The following is an 18,284-nucleotide window of genomic DNA, read 5'->3' as shown; positions in this document are numbered from 1 at the left end:
TTCCTGGTTTATTACCTAATATTTTTCTGCAATAAAGAAAATATTGCAGATGCATTTAAAAGTTTCGCTTTATAAGCCCTCATGAAGATTGTTTTTGTGCAGAAAGTAAAGATCAGGTTACAGATCATTCCACAATTTGCACGTTCGCGAGAAGAAATATCGTAAGTTGACCTGTATGTAAGCTAAATCTTTAGAAAACAAGATGGTTCAAATGTGTCGGTGACCCATTATTGTCGTTATTGTATACGTTGGGATCAACAAGAGTCTAGATGACAACTAGATCTCGGGGCCAGCTACACCTCTTCCAGTTCAACTCCAAAAAAAAACACGTTTGCGCGGTAAGCGCTAAAAATACATCAATTGTCGTATCTCCACGATTTGAGAAGATTCCCATTGGCGCCACAACTAGTATCGGAATAATTGACGTTAATGTTTCAAGCCTCGTTTAGTTCTGCGGTCAACTGGAAGGTAAAGCCAAATTGGCTTCAAAAATGCTTGGCGTGCTCGGCAAAGCACGTCGGCCCATCGCCTAAAATTATACAATGCGCAAATTCGGTCTCACATGGAGATCTGCTCTCATCTCTGGGTGGGTGCTCCCCAGTAAAAACTTTTTTCATTTGACTGTATTCAACTCAGAGCGACTCGAATTATTGACGATCAATCCCTATCACTATCAGACCTGCTTAATCCTTTGGCTTTGCGTAGAGATGCTAGATCACGCATCTTCTACCGCATTTATGAGGGTAATGTTCCGAGGAATTGTTTGGATTAATCCCGGCTGCTGAATTTCATCTTAGGAAATCGCATCAAAATTCGAAGGTAGTTCTTGCTAATAACAATATTATTTCTTATCATTAAATTATTTAAAAAAAAATATTTTATCGTGTCTCTTATTTAATACATAATTTATAATATCAGAAGCAGCTTCGTTCCAACCAGGTATCTACTTTTTTTTTTAATTTAAATAAAATAATGGAATGAGAGAGAGAATATGAGTATTTTGAACCAGTCGTAAAAGGAAATAAATATTGTTAACTCAGTAAATGAATGTAAAATATATATTTGGGTTACCTACTATGAAAATAAAAAAAAAATTACCACACAATACCCAAAGAAATAATTGTCTTATGTCGGTATAGTAGAAACATATCGCACAAATATTGGCGGGTTATGCTTTGGACAGCTCTGAGTGAGAAGTACATACGTTACTAAGAATCCTTTGGAAGGTTCCCCATTTTATATACACATACATTGTAGACCGTTTGTCTGTTAGTAGGGAATTGTTGATAATTAATGGTACTAATATTAGTTGGAGCTCATATGAGTTTTGTAGAGCAAAAGCCAATTTTATTTTATATGTTAGAAATAAAAGAATTGTTCTGAAAATGTAGGGGCTTCTTTTCTTAATGGCAACGCTTAGGGTGTAACTCTAGAAAGCCTCGATTTCAAAGATAAGTTTTACTCTATTCTCCTTTTTTTTTTTTTTATTATTCTTTATTGTACAAATAAAACATGTACAGAGGGCGGACTTAACGCTATAACAGCATTTTCTGCCAGCCAACCCAGAATAGTGTAGGAGAGTAGTCAGTAGGGTGTGCACAGAAGCATGCATAATTTTAAAAAATATATACATAGCAATACATGCCTATAAATATATATAATAATACAGTACATTTCGATATTATACATAATATATAATACATAAATATACATATACATAATATACATAAATATGCACAAACATATACATATATAAGTACATAAATATTTAACATATATACATAAATATATACATTACATTACATATATATATGAATCCAATTATGATAATAGTATTTATGAAAAGACATCACATAGTGTTGACAGACGACAAATAAAATTCTTTTACTTGGCGCTTGAAGGAGTCGCGCGATGGAGCTCTACGAATAGAATCAGGCAAAGTGTTCCAAAGCCGGAACACTTTGCCTGTATTAGCCCGGCAAGAATAAAAAATATCTCCTGTACTATCATCGTGTATGTGCTAAAATATTGCTTATTTACAAAAATATGTCGTTGACAATATGAAGTACACATTGACGGCGTAATATTCATATTATTAATGACACGAGAGAGTGGTTTCACAGTCCCTCTGGAAATCCGTAGGATAAATTGTGACTTAGTGAACACCAGTTTATAACTAAAATTTGAAAAAACCAACCCTTTGTAAACAATGAACACGCAAGAAAGCGGTGCGTATTATTTAAATAAACTCTGATTAAAAATAGTCAATAAAAACGAAAATTGTCTTTGATGACTTCTACTATAGATATATATATTGAATATCAGATTTTTATTTAATAAATTAGGGAGAAATTCAGACCCTCTATAAGCTCTATATAATATATGTGTACTAAGTACGAAACAATGACCCATCGTGACCAGCAACATCGTTTTTTTCATCAAGAGTATGACTCTGCAAATCGTGGTTTACGCACGCCTTTACATTATTTTCTTTTATTTTCTGGTTGACCTTACAATATTTCTAGATAGTTTTTTTTTAAGGATATTATATAAATAATGCTGATTATAAAAAAATAATTTAAATATTGATACTGGCATTCCATATAGATACTTAGAATTATTAGAGCTTACATTGTTTTTGGACTTTGTATGAATCATATTTTTTCCGGTTTTATTTTCTCGTTATGTTCGAAATTCATAACTTATGACTGTACAAACCGCAGTACAATATTTTATTGTATTATGTATGTTATAATTCAAATCATCATCAATTAGCAATTCAAAAGTACGAAGTAAGTTTACATTAATATGAATTTTTATGCGTAATAATATCGGTCAAAATGTGGTTTTTCATGAAAAAAGAACATAATGAATCAGCAGGTGTGTACTATGCGATCTGCCAAAATCTATCAAGACATTTTTTTAAATATATACAAAAAAAATACGTTCCCTTAAATTTGGGACCATAAAAAATGTGCTCACTGTCGAATTATAAACGCTCACGAAAACTCAGAGCAATCATTGGCTTTCAAGCTGATCGCATCTTCTAGCCACTTGGCCATCTCGGCTCTTTATTATACTAACGTATTATAAATAATTAATATTCTGTTTCCACTTAGAAACTAAAAAAGCTTCATCAAAAGTATAACACCTCGCCTTATTGCCTCCACTGGTGACAGGAGGGCTGGTTCGTTTTTAGCTTTTAGTATCGGAATTGCGATTCAACGGGGAAATGCTGCTAGCATTCTTGCCATAATTCCACGCGGTCAAGATTTATACAGTAACTATTTTTAATTCATATTTGTATATATATTTAAGCACTTAATGTGTAATTGTTACTTAATTTTAGTAGTAAAAAAAATATTTATAGCTAGGCTAGGCTAATAGTAGGCTTTGTTCAAGTCCGTTTCAGTAGGTATCACCCACTCAAATTCTACCGCCAAATTGCAATATTATTTTTACGTTTCAGTTTGAAAGTTGAATAAGTATGTGTACAGGGACAAGGGACATAACATCTTAATTCCCAAGGTTGGCAGCGTATTGGTATGTAAGAAACGATTTAAATTTTATACCGTGCCAATATCTATGGGCGATTGTGACCTATTGCTATCAGGTGGCCCATTTCCGCCGAAGTATTTTATAAAAAAAATATAAAGTGTAGGTCCTCCTCAAAAATAAACAAGAACAGCCATCGCTTATCTTTTACATAGCGCATACTAATTATGTTATCAAATGTACTCGTCACATTTATTCGCACTACTTATAATGACACAGGAAAATGTCATAGATAGTTTTATAATTACATTAAAATAATTGAGTTTATAGAGACTATTTAAATATTAACTTGCCTTTACTTATGCACTATTTCAGATAATTGATTGGACTTATAAACACGTGATAATAATATAGCAATTTTTTACAAAATAATATCCCTCTTTGATTAATGGACGTTTGATTTCATCGATAGCTCAAGGACTACAAATTTGTCCTCGTCTCATTTATCTCTTTTATCTTTCTCATAGCTATCTTAGTATCATCATCATCACCATCAATCAACCGCAATCCACTGCTGGGCAAAGACTTCTCCCAAAATGTCAGATTTCAAAGTTGGACTAAGCTGTCTATAATTCCTCGATTACAATATTAAGAGGATAAAATCGTTTTTTTATTATTAAAGTAAATTTAACGGGAAAAGGCAGTTCAATAAGATTGAGTAATAGTTTATTCTGAGATAATATATAAAAAACATACTAAACATGTTGATTCATCAATTAACTGATACTCGAAGATCCTGGTTTTTAACAACTTTAGGCGTAACGAAAGAAGGTTACCCGTTTATGAATGACGTGTCTTGATTCTCAGTAGGTAACTGAATCAAATAATTGAAGAGTTCTTACAATTTTAAATAGGTGAAAACGTCATTATGATGGCCCTATAAAAAGAAATACTTATAAATCTTAATATAATAGCACCTATTTATTTGACAGTATTCGCTGACAGTCACCAGAGGGCTATGGGTGAGATCTATACTGGATGTCCTTACAAAAACAAATATGTTCATAGTATTAAGACATAATCGAGACTAGAAGCTTAGACAGGTGCAGGATTCATATAGTGTTGTTAAGTGTTGGTTTCGCTTCGTAAAGTTACCCCAACTTATTAGTTCTTCGATCACCAAACAACTTTTCCGTGCCTTTTTATGAGTAGACCATGCTATTACAAATAGGTTTGCTGGCAGAATCGTGGCAATTCAATGAATCATTATATATTATAATTGAGAAAGTTAGTGTTCTGGCTTCATCTTCTTCAAAGCAGCAATAATATATTTAATAATAACAGAGAAACAAATTCAATCTTAATATTTAATTTAGGTTTCCAAAGTTATGATGGGCGATCGATTTAAGAACCCAATAAAAGCTGGTTTTACTACAAGAACGCTCCTTCAGCATATCGATTTCAACATCTGGATCTATCCTTGGCTTCGTGTAGGACATCATAGACAGATGCGTTAAGTATCTAAACCGACCAACGTATCAAGTTGGTCTCTATCCTTCCACCTGCCTTTACTGGCCAGGTGGAAGGATAAAGACAGACACAAGATGTTTTAATTCATTGCAATGCGTAATTACCCAATTACCAAACCGACCAAATTGATACGGCCCAGTAGTAGAACACGTGAAACATAAACGTGAATTTAAAGGTAATTTGTGTTTGTAACTCATCTCGTGTCAGCGATCAAGAAATAATAATATCGTGAGTAAGTCAGTAAATGTTGAATAAAAAAATCAACTATCTATCAAACCGAATTTGGGACTGAGTGGTGGATTAAGCTCCGAAAGTTTTTCTCAAAAGGAGAGGAGATCTTAGCCCACCAGTTTGAGGTTCACGGAATGTTACCTAACTTTACACTTGCATTATTAAAATTACACAATCAGTTTTAAAATGTGTGACGAAGGAACTAAATGTCGTATGTTTTAGCAACGATTTAATTAGTAATTATTACGCAATTAGTGACGTGTAAGGTATATCGATATTTATTACGGTTTTACCAATATAAGGATGTTTCCCCTATGATTGTAAATTATATTCCTTACACGTGGTCTCATTTTGCATGTGTTTTTGTGCCTTATCCTCAATGTAAATTGGTTAAAATAATATGATTCATTTACTACGTTGACCCCTGGGGAATGTGGCAACAAAACCTGTCGGCAAGGCTGACCGCACACTTATACATTAACTAAATGTTTACGATTATAATACTAAATATAATACACATAATTATTATGTTTATAAGTTAAATAGTTTTTTTTAAAAAAAGAAGCTTTGAAAATTAAACTAGTTTGTCTACGGTACTATTTTATTACGGACTTTCATCAACATGCAACATTATTATATATTTTTTTTTTCTTAAATGTACAATTTGTATTCGATTTGTTTATGTTTGTTATAAATTGCGTTAAAACTTTTGATTATTATTGTGAAATGATTTTTATATTCCAATTTAGCTAAGATATAAATATTGTATTTTTTTTAAAATCCTACTGTTACTCGTGCTGTATATAAATAATAAATACAATTTTTAAAGATATATAGAGTATTTAATATAATACAACATTTATGTAAGAACTAGCTTACATAAGGTCAATTATATTATTCAGTTAATTAATGTATTTGAAAAATATTGTTTGTTTATTTACAGAACTCGAAAGATCATTATAAAAATAATTATAGAACCTATTTATTATTTTATCTTTATTATCTATCTTTAAAAAAACTAGATCGATAAGTTAGTTTCTTTTTTAACTTTAATGCTATCAAAGCCGAACTCACCAAGGTATTCCAGTATGAATCTACGATCTATTTTTTTCGCATTTGGCAACATTCGAACGTCCTTTTACTAAACAAGTTTACAAAAAGTAAAGATATTTTCTATAATTCAATTCCACGGTGTTTGTCGAATATTTGATATTAATAATAGCTAACTAAGTTTTCCCTTATGGAATACTATATTTTTCTTTTTATCCTATATATATTAATATAAATATTTGATTTATTGATAAGTTGCATAACTTTCCTAGTTTCGTTATTTTCGTTACTTTAAATGCGATATTTAAATTTTGAAATCTTAGACATATTTAACTGCATCGATTAAATCTTGTCCATATAAATGACTTCCGTCTGTTTCCTTAAAATCATATTAATTTTTTTATTTTCTTTGGAATCCCTTTGTTTTCACATTAACGATGTTTTGAATTTTTTATTTATAATATAATTTAGCGGATAAGACATAATAATACTAAGTATTGCTTTTTGGTGGTAGAATATCTGATAAATAGGCGGTAACTACTTAGACGGGCTTGTGCAAAGCCCTACCACCAAGTAAGTACATAGGTACTTACTTGGTGGTAGTTACTAGTGATATTTCTGAGATGATATCATACATATAAAAAAATGATTTCGACAAATTGCGAACCTCCTCCTATTATTGAAGTCGGTTAAAATCAAAGGATACTTTCGGTTTGAAATGTAAATCCAGACTTCAGATCTCAGACTGAGAAGAACCGGGAAGAAACCTCAATATTTAATCCTTTTCAAGAATCCATCGCTTTTAAGGACTTCTTCGACAAAAAAGTCATATTTGATTGATTCACACAAGTACATCTTCCACGGTCTGTGATTTTAGGTCTAAGCTTATGAAAAGGATACGTCTATATTTTTTAGGTAATAATGATTTCACACCTTCAGAAATTTGTTTGACGTATACCTTTTACGTAGTTTAATTTTATTTCTGTAAAAAAAAATGCTGTATAATGCTGGTAACTACAAATACTCCATATGAAACTCTTTTCCTATTTTTGAAGATGGGATATCATATTTATAATATATTTTATTATATCAAATTGATATTGCTCGCTGTAGTTTTAAATATAATGCTTTTACTGAGGCTTAATATCTTTTGGGTATCTACTCAAAATATACTTTCACTATTCAGTGAATAACCAGCCTTAGACTTAATAATCGATATTTTTGCATCTACACAATAATATAAAATACACACAAGCATTAAATGCCTTATTAATAGTTCTCGTTATTAACATATATCAATCTATTTATTGTAAATGCACCTATGATTGTTGTGGAATACTCATAATACATTTAACATCGTACGTACGTAACTAACATAATGGAATGCAATATAAAATATCAATTACCTTACTAAGAAAACACTTTAAATTAAATATTGATTCATATTTAATAAACTAAACAGACACTTATATTTTAAAACTTATAAAATGGCTTAGTTAAAGTATAATTGATATAAGTATTTTAACTTCTTAAAAATAACAAAACGCGCTGTTATAAGTTTAGTGTTTTCTGATGCGAAATAATGTTATTTGTTTTGAATGTAGATCTATTAATTTGCACTGTTTCGTGACTCACAGGAAACGTTATGTTTGTAACAAGACGAGAGCCGTCGTTTAATATAAAAGACGCTACTCATAATAAAATGCACACTCGTTGAAAAATACAGCTTGAGGCCTTACACGTTCAGAAACTGTTATTTTAAATTAAACACGAAAATGTTTTTTAACAAACGTTGTGTCGTTTTGGCCCTTTGTTTCTTGTTCTTCGTGAACATAGACTGTCGCGCAACGAAATCGGACAGTGAGACTCCGCTAGCAATCGCAAGGAGAAGTAACAGTGGTGATGAAAAAATCATGTTTAAAGACAGCGAAACAAGTTCGACGAAGAGAATCGTGGACGACGAACCCGAATCTTTGGATAACAGGTTTGGTGTCCGTGTCGGTTCATGTCCAAGTGGATATGTAAGAAGGGGACACATTTGTTTCCCTCTTTAGTGGTTATAATTGTGAATAAAAAATATTTTATTGTAATTATTAAAAAATGTAAATTTTTATTTATTAAACACTGCATAGGTTATAATAATAAATGTATATTTGTAAGACGATATGTTTGTTTCATTTTACTATTAGCTTCAACATTATATTTGGACATAATTTCAATCATGTGACATCTTAGTTTGAAAGGTTGGCGGTGCGTTGGCGATATAAGGAATGGTTAATATTTATTACCGTACCACCCATAGCGTGGGTGGACTAGTTACCATCAGATGGCTCATTTGTATATATGTATATATGTGTTTTGTGCTCGATTTGATTAAGATTATATGACATAGTTTAGCCGTAAGAATTTTGTTGTTATTTAATTAATATTTGTGTTTTCTTTATATATAACAAATATGTTTAAGCTAATATGCATATACGTATATTTATGATAATATTTAAATTAGATAAAAATAATGCAGAGTTTTATTTTTATTTAATTTAAACTTTCCAAAACTAGTCAAACTAGTTTCCAATTAAAAATAGTATAAAAAATAGAACAGTTCCGACATGAAATAAAAAATAATAATTAGTAGAAATAGTCAAGAATACAGTTTCAATAAATAGTTTAAATTAAACGATAAAAATAGCTATATAATACAATGATAAAATAAGAAATGCTCAAACAATAATAAAATTGACAGAATACTAAAAAGATCAATAATTATATTTATTAAATTATCATTAATCATTACAAGTATGGAAAAATATAAATATCGATATATCATTTTGTATCAAAGTTCTATTATGTTTTTAAAACACATTCAATGTTTAATGTATAGAAATACGCAGAAAATGCTGTATATTCGCACATAAATTGGGATAGCTTAGAAATATGATGTTGAAACAGACAAACAAATTAACGATATTGAAAACTATTACCTATACTTTATAGAGAACAAATAGATATTCATCCTGTGCGATGGGCAGCTTTTTATGTGAGCTATGAGCTCTCAATCAACAACGTTTTACCATATCTCCGAGTCAAATCTGTACGATGCCAAAAGTTAGATTCGTCAATGAAGACTACTTTTTTCTACTGATCATCTATGTGATCGAGCAAAATTGGACCGAGACAATTGAACTAACCTACTAATATACCGTAAGTAAAGGTCCTTTATCAGGCGAGGATGCTCTTATTACTTATTTTTATTATTATTTATTATACTCACTGTCACTTACGTCATAGAAGTCAAAAGCGACTCTTTATTAAATTACTCACAAAAGTACGACAGATTTATGTCGTCACTTACTTTTGTTTTGTTTTAAAGCTTTTCTGAGATCTGACGTTACCACCGAATTTAATTTTGTGTGTAGGGGATAATCTCCGTACAAATGACCAAATTCTAAAACAAAAATCACTGGTAGCAATCTACATTATTCCTGAGTGCTCTATTCTACATTATATCATATCATTTTTTGCGAAACCAGGGCAGGTCGCTAGTGATCAACAAACAAGAACACGAAATTTTTACGATTAAAAATTATAAAAACTAACTGAATTTTGCAAAAATTTCACTCCTCTTCACTTGTACTCCTCAATTAATACAAAGTCGATATTTTATATCATTGAATCTCGGAAATTAAAGACAGTTATATAAATATACATGATAGACATGAATTAGCAGTCTGTAAATTTCCCACTGCTGCGCTAAGGCCTCCTTTCCCTTTGAGGATAAGTTTGTGAGCTTATTCTATCATGCTAGTCATACAGGCTGGTAGATACACATGAATTTCATTGAAATTAGATACATGCTGCTTTCCTCACAATGTTTTCTTTCACATCAGAGCACGAGATGAATCATAAACACGAAATAAGTACATAAAAATGGTGCTTGCCCAGGTTTTGGTTTATATGCACGCGATCTAACCACTGAGCTATATTGGCTAATGAAACCGATATACATGGCGAATACGGAATGAGAACATATAAAACGTTATTCAGTATTTTTCCCCTTCAATATATTATATTCGTGGATGACTCATGTCGGTTTTGTTGGAATCTTCTTGTGATCGTCCTTTTGTCTTTGCATGCTGGTATTATATATGAATCGTAATCACAGCATCAAAATTACAACAGAGTAAATATATTTATCGATTTTTTTCACAAGTTTGAATTTCTGTTCGGATATTTTAATGTCCGTATACGACGGTATAAACGCGAAAGTACAGAGTTGTATATTTATTCTCGGTTTTTCTTTTCACGTTTATTTCGCTGAACCGTTTAAGATAAAATTTTGTTGTTTGATTACTTCGAAATAATTTTATCACGGATATCATCCCTTTAAGTGTGTGAAAAAGGAGGTGGAAGTTGGTATGAGGAATCGAATGTTTCTTAAGTAAATTAAATAACTCAATCTAATTTATCTTTTCGTTAACTTAAATAATGTTTGTGCACTTTTGACCGATCAGGTTCATTAGAAGATGATTTTATTTTTAAGGAGATTTGTATATCTGTGTTACCACTAAGAGATTTATTTGTAGTAATTACCCCACTAATTACATTACTCATATTATAAAAGTAATTGTGTCTGTCTATTACGCTTTAATTACTAAGGCACTGAACAGATGGCACTAAACAGAGGACACGGGCTACTTTTTTTAAATAAGCCCTCCTAGGGTTAAAATGGGGACTAAATGTTTGTGTACTATTAAGTTAAAGCTGCAGGTTCAGTTAGTAGATTATAAATTCATTTAAGTAAAATATTTAAATTTTCAATCTGCATGAAGAACTCAATCTATGTAAGAATGTTCTAGATTATTTAATGTTATCTAAAGTATAATAAATATGTTATTTCTAATAAAATATTTTAAATATCTTTTGCTATAATTAAAATTAATGTGTGATCAATTACATTTATTATTGCAAGGTCGATATGTCGTTATATTAAATGACAACTTTGACAACAAAAACTTGTTTAGCTATGCTAGTTTTTTATTTAAATTTTTATCAACACAACAAGATAAAATGTACTACAAAATTTATTATTAGGCAGTTAATTATAAACCAATTATAACAATTTCAAACCTTTATCAAAAGTTATTCAGTATTTCTTGTTTTAGAGACATATACTATATTAACGACGCTGATTTAAGGTGGTTAATTTTTAAAAATAAATCAGGATTCCTTCTAAATAATATTGCCTCTCTAATTCTAATTCTACTAGGCTGCTCCATCGCCGATTGGGATTATATGTACGTGTGACAGATTCTTCGCCAAACACATGCAGGTTTCCTCTTAATATTTTTCTTTACCGCCGAGTAGGAACTAAAATGACAAGAAAATTCAGTGGTGGTACTTGCTCGGGTTGTTCAAGTATTCTAACCATTGGGATTAACACAATCAATACTTAGAGTGTACAAATTATTCCAATTAACATTTTTTTGCTCTGAGTGTGTGAAATATGGAACATTAAATTGATTAAATTAATGAGTATGCACTTAAGTAAATTTTATTAACTTTAGTAATTTAAGAACGTTTCCAATGATAAAAACTAGACTAGTAGTAGTAGATATTTAAATTCAAGAAGGTATTTTAAAACATTAGATGTCTAACTTAAGCATTTATATTATTAGACGTATTTTCTGAACGAAGTAAAAACCCGATTGCCGATGTTCATTAAGAAACTAATTTATTGTTTCTGTCATATTTCTTACTGACATTCGACCTCGAATAGACTTTAAAGATGTGTAAGATTTGAATCTTAAATAATCACAGTGTGCTTATGTAATTTTTCCTATACGATAAACACGATCATGATGTTGCAACGTGAACCGTATACCGCCTAATAAAATATATTAGTCTGTAGCTATTATTGTTTTTCCTCTTGACACCTAGGAGACTGGAAAAGCCGTGGTGCAATAGGCGAATCATCGAAATTGGACTACCCATTTTCGAGTAATCGGTGATCCGAAAATGCAAATAATCTGCAAATTTAATATCAGTTACCTAAGCTAATGGCCCATTACATAGTCCTTAGAATATCAGAATGAAGCTGAAAATATAACTTGAAAAAAAAAAAAAATAATAATAATAAACACCTCGACTACAGCAACACAAGGAAAAGAAATATGCAGATTTTTTATTAAATGATCAAATATTCTCATTGGATAAAAATTATTAACAGACCTAGCTAGATTCATTTAAATATAATTAAATTTATTTCTATTTGTTATTTGTATTTTCCGATCACCGATTACTCGAAAATGGGTAGTTCAATTTCGATGTTTCGTCTATTGCACCACGGCTTTTCCAGTCTCCTTAGTATCAAGTCACTTTTTGGTCTGAGACAGCGATCAAAAAATTATATAGTACCTATCTTTTTACAAAAAGTGTTCTCAATCGACTGCAAAGCTACCATGGTGGCAGACGTGGCACTAATTAATAATGTCTGCCGATAGCGGTGGCAATTTTTTTTTATAAATTATAGTAATCATTGTTCTGTTTTTAAATTGAAAATAATACGTAATAGTTGTTGTTGAATGTTTTCAACGCATTCATTGTCTATAGTAATTGTAATGTTAGGCTATAAATAGCTCAAAAATATACTCAGTCATCTATAGGAAATAAGCGTGAAATAAATATAAATAATATATATATAACCACATAGTAATTTATTGTGTGTCATGTGTAAACATTATTCCTAAATATTATATAAAATACCTTAGTGAAAACAATGGTTATCATTATTAAAAACAAAACGATTTCGTCGAAATTACCGCATACATTTGAACAATATATACAGACATAAATTAAAATTTCAATGGGCTTTTTATCTGTATGATATTTCAATATTTTTATTAATTGTAAATAGATTTTGATAGATTTGATACGTCATGTGACATAATCTATACGTTGTTCCAAGCTGGTTTTATTTACCGCTAGCATTAGCATTAGCAGCCTGTAAATTTGGCTGGTCCACTGCTGGGCTAAAGGCCTCCTCTCCCTTGAGGAGAAGGTTTTATTTGCCGCTAAGTGCAAGGTAAATTATATAACAAGCTGACTACAAACAACTAGCTGAACGAGCGGCTTTACCCGCGCAAAATTTTTGTAGGTTTAACTATAGCACTCAAACCATCAACCAACAGATTTCATTACCCTCGAGGGGTGATTTAAAAAAATAGCTTTTGTCCTTCGTGTTTTAAACTATCTTCGTACCAACTTTCATCTCATTCCATCAAATCGGTTTATCAGTTTAAGCATGAAGAGACGAAGACAAACTTACTTGCCCATTTATACTATTAATATATATTAAAAGCATATAACTCAAGTTCAAACTTAAATCCGACCAACAACAGAAATAATAATAGCAAAATATCGGCCGAGCATTATGTTACTAAGAATTTCTGATTTAGTCCCAAGCTCTTTTGTTATCAGAGACATTTCAATGAATGAAAATTGCTATCATCAATATTTGATTACAGCTCAAGAAACATTTGAAGTGAACCCTTTATGAAGAAATCAATTAATTAATTTAATAATATTTAGTATTTGTGCTTTTATTGTTTGTTATTTCTACGTATTTGTATTTTAAAGAATAGGTATATTATAATCGATAGTTTTTAACAAAATTTCAACGATATCATTTAAATGATTGATATAGAATTTATTTATAATATTCCTATTTCATTTTTGTTACTTATAATCATGAATTCGGAAAAAATACTTTTATGGAAGAAAATTAACATCATAAACAAAAACCACAATTAGTGTGACATTTATGGTACTTACTGTTCTGGATAAACTCTGATTCGCAATTGGAATCGGCTTATAATTTTGTAACCTTTTAAAAGTAGTCACGTATGTTGAGAGACCGATGGCCATTGGAGTGGTAATTCCACGGATGGAATGACGACAACGGATTGACAAGCACAACGTACGGGCTTCAAGCAGGTGTACTGATGACTTGAAAAAGGTAGCGGATAGTAACTTGTAGCGGGGATGGGGAATCGGCAGTTGAGGTCCTTTCAAGGGGCATATGCCCAACATTGGATTGCGATTGATATTATTATCATGATCGAAGCTTGCCCAGGACGATCCACTATGATAGATATTTTAAATTCCATTAACTTAACTCCGATATCTGGGATTCCACAAAAGCACGATTTTATTTATTTTCTGCGATACTCATCCATTCCGTAGAGCCAGCTATTGTTTTTAAACGACATGAATTGAGAACCTTTTTGCAGAACCGGTGTTGCGAATGTCCACGAGGTGGTAGTCACTTTTCATTAAGTGAGCTTCCTGATCGCTTGCCCGATCGTCAGTAAAAATATCGTCATGACAACGAAAAATTAGAATGTTGACCATACAATATCTAGGAACATACTTTTTTATGTATATATTTTTCTCAGATTTACGAGTGCTTTTATAAAGTTATTTTACCACTATATATAACTGTACATATTATTATATTTGATAAAAAATATATTTTATTATAATTTTATTTTTTATTCATTTGCATATGTTATTTTTTATAATCATGGAGATTTTTTTTATAGAGCGTGTCTAAATACTTTTTACTATTTACAGAGTAGCAGAGTTTGATAAATCATTCTTTTTTGTACGGTAAAAACTCGTGGAGGAACCGGGTTATATGGGATCCACAAAAACCACTGCGATTGTTGTATTTGGTACGGATCAAAAATGTAGTACCGTGTCAGCATCATATTATTAATAAATATACATCATATTGTAAGAATGATAAGAAATATTGTAGATTCACATTATTTTTCTTCTTAACATTTAACTTTTTGAAATTTTTCATAATTTTTATTGTATAAAATTAAGAATAAAGGCTAAATATTAATATAAACTTGTTCTAAATTTGTTATTAGTACAAGTGTTCTTATAATTGATAAGAATACTTGCTAATGAAAAGGTTTGTAAAGGTTCTCCTTGAAGTCCAACCTTGTCAAATAGAGAATTCTATAATTAGAATATACAATAATTGTTGTCTGGCTAACCAAACACAAATAATGCATTGTATTTGTTGGTAAATTAAAGCTTACGTGATAGGTTTTACCCCAATTTATAAACAACAAAGGCAAACACTATGGTACCGTACTTGCTTAAAAACATTGTTATTTAGGAAATATAGCTCAATTTGTTATTATTATAGACGATGATGCGGTATATTTGTTTCGACTTCGAGTTTATTATTATTCATTAAAATGTAGACAGTATATAAAATCCAAACCGATGGTAGTATGGTTAGCTTCAATCCTGCAGAACGTCTTCAATTCTCACTTGATGGCAGGGCTTTGTGCAAACCCGTCTGGGTAGGTACCACCTCCTCATCAGTATTCTACCGCCAATTAGCAATACCTAATATTGTTGTCTTCCGGTTTGAAGGGTGAGTGAGCCAGTGTTATTACAGGCACAAAGGACATAACATCTTAGCTCCCAAGGTCGGGGGCGCATTGGTGTAATGTAAGGAATAGTTATTATTTCTAACAACATTAATGTCTATAAGCGGTGGTGATCACTTATCATCAGGTGAAACTATATGAAACTATAAAAATCGCAATTTGAACAAATTAGAAGAAATGTTACATGTAAAAGTGTAACAAATTATTCAATATCAAGTTTGAAATATTTATTACTCTTATTTAAACATATAATTATATCACTTATAAGTTAATAATAAAGTTGTTTAGTATTTTATCTTAATAATAGAATCAAATAAAAGGCAAAGGGTATATTGTATCAATTATAGAAAAAAACACGCTATTCAAAAGATCGTCCAGTAAAGTTGTGCTCCAGACGCTGGCGCTATTACCCTTCTGAACTGCTTGGCTCTTTAATAGGCGCCAAGTCTCGGGTCACCGGAAGTGGGGAACAGTTTATTAGAAAAGCCATATTTTGATGTTTGATGACCTCGGACTTATACTGGTTAAATGAATGCGTAGATTTGCAGTGCTTTAGTATTTGAGAAGCTGCAGCGCTGCGAGTGTGCCGACTTTACGGTCCTCCCATATTAGGCACTATCAGCGTGTCCATGCAAATAGCATCCAAAAGAAGAATACGTTTCGTCGAACATTATACTATTGTTGCTTCATTGGGTCTTTTGCTCATAAGCCGTTTGCTTATAAAGTTACAATCATGACAAGGGCATGACAGTTAAAAATAAAATATTTTTTGTTATTATATGTAACGAAACGAATTATAATATTTGGCAGTAGAATAACTGATGAGTGGGTGTTGCTTAACGGGGCGGACGTTTAAAAAGCCTTTCAAACCGCTTTTACTTACCGAACGTACAATAAACATCGCCTGATGTTTTTATAAAACTTTACTTAAAAGATATTTTGCTCTGCACTTTTAAACAGGATTTTTTTTGTTGTTTATTTAATTATCAAGTTAATTTTATTTATATACAGTTAAATACCCATACTTGGCGTAAATATATATCTAAACGCATTAGTAGAAAATGTATTTAAAACCAAAATTAAAATATTCTTTATTTAAGTAGGTTCATAAAATCACTTTTGAATCGGCATGTGTTGAATTATATGTAAAGCTACTATTTTAGACTGGTTTAGAAAGTAGATTCTACCAAGAATAACCGGCAAGGGCTCATTAGTTACTCTTTTCCACCATTTTAATTAGACAGTAGTATGTCAGTAAAGAACAATTATACTTTTATATATCCTTCCTAGAAATCAATACATACTAAGTCCACGCTTTTTTATTATTAATGTTATATAATTATATCTTGTATAAGTAGGTGAAGTTATATAATAATGGCTCCATTCTATGATCAAGTACTAGGGAAATATGTAGCTATTTTACGTTGAAATATCTTTAGACAAAAACTTTCGTGTATAAGACCAAAATGTAAAAAAAGGCCACGGCTGCTGATCTCAAGGGAGACCAGCCAACTACGCAGGGCATACTAGTGAACATGTGTGTGTGCAAACACACTCTCTACCATCTCTATTCTCTCACTCTCATAATTCGACTGAAAAGAGTTCAAGAAACGTGTGTGAGCATACTTCGACCTCCCAATAACTTTTATCGGCGTTATCTGTGCTTTAAACGAAGGACCTCGGGATCTGCTGTCTTATATATATTTAATACCTACCAAATATCCCGGTCAACGTTATTGTTATTTGGGCATATAATGTGAAGGAATAATAGCATGTAATTAAAAAACTGGCCAACACGGAACGCCAGACAGATGTGAAACATCGAAATTGGTGGTTATTTAAAGGATTTGTAATGAAAGAAAACCAATAATTAAATACGGAGTAAAATAAATAAAGCATAGTTTCGTTTATGAAATAAATATGTTTTTGCAGAAATATATACTACATGGTAATGATATATACCTATCATAACAAGCTGAACCTACGGCTTTACCTCCTATATAGCACACAAACTATCAACTCCGAGTTTACGCCCTCTAGGGGTGGATTAAAAACAGTAACCCATTTCCTTCCCCCAGGACTGAAACAGTCTCCATAACAAATTTCTTCTAAATCGGTTCAGTTGTTTTAGCGTGAAGAGGTAACAGTCAGAATTACTATCGCATGTATAATATTAGCATAGATACACGCCAAACAGACGGTCTAAGAGACCGTCATGCCGTTTACCGTCACGGCGTACGTCAGTCTTACCAATAAATGAAATATCTATGGAGTAAACGATATTTCACATTCAAAGTATCGAAAATATGCCTTAGTGATTGCAAAGAGAGTAGTTAGCCTGAAAAATGTTACAATGGGTGTGAACGTTGAGGTTTCGTACCAAAATAAAAACTAGCTGACGCCCGCGGCATCGCTCGAGTTTTAAGAGTCGGTTGTTAGGTATTAGGTATGAAAAAGTAGCATTAGTACTCTTTCAGGATTCAAGGTTGCAACTAAGTGTTTGCGCCG

Source organism: Vanessa atalanta, chromosome 18, assembly GCF_905147765.1.
Source record: "Vanessa atalanta chromosome 18, ilVanAtal1.2, whole genome shotgun sequence".
Classification (NCBI taxonomy): domain Eukaryota; kingdom Metazoa; phylum Arthropoda; class Insecta; order Lepidoptera; family Nymphalidae; genus Vanessa; species Vanessa atalanta.
This window is presented reverse-complemented; position numbering follows the sequence as displayed.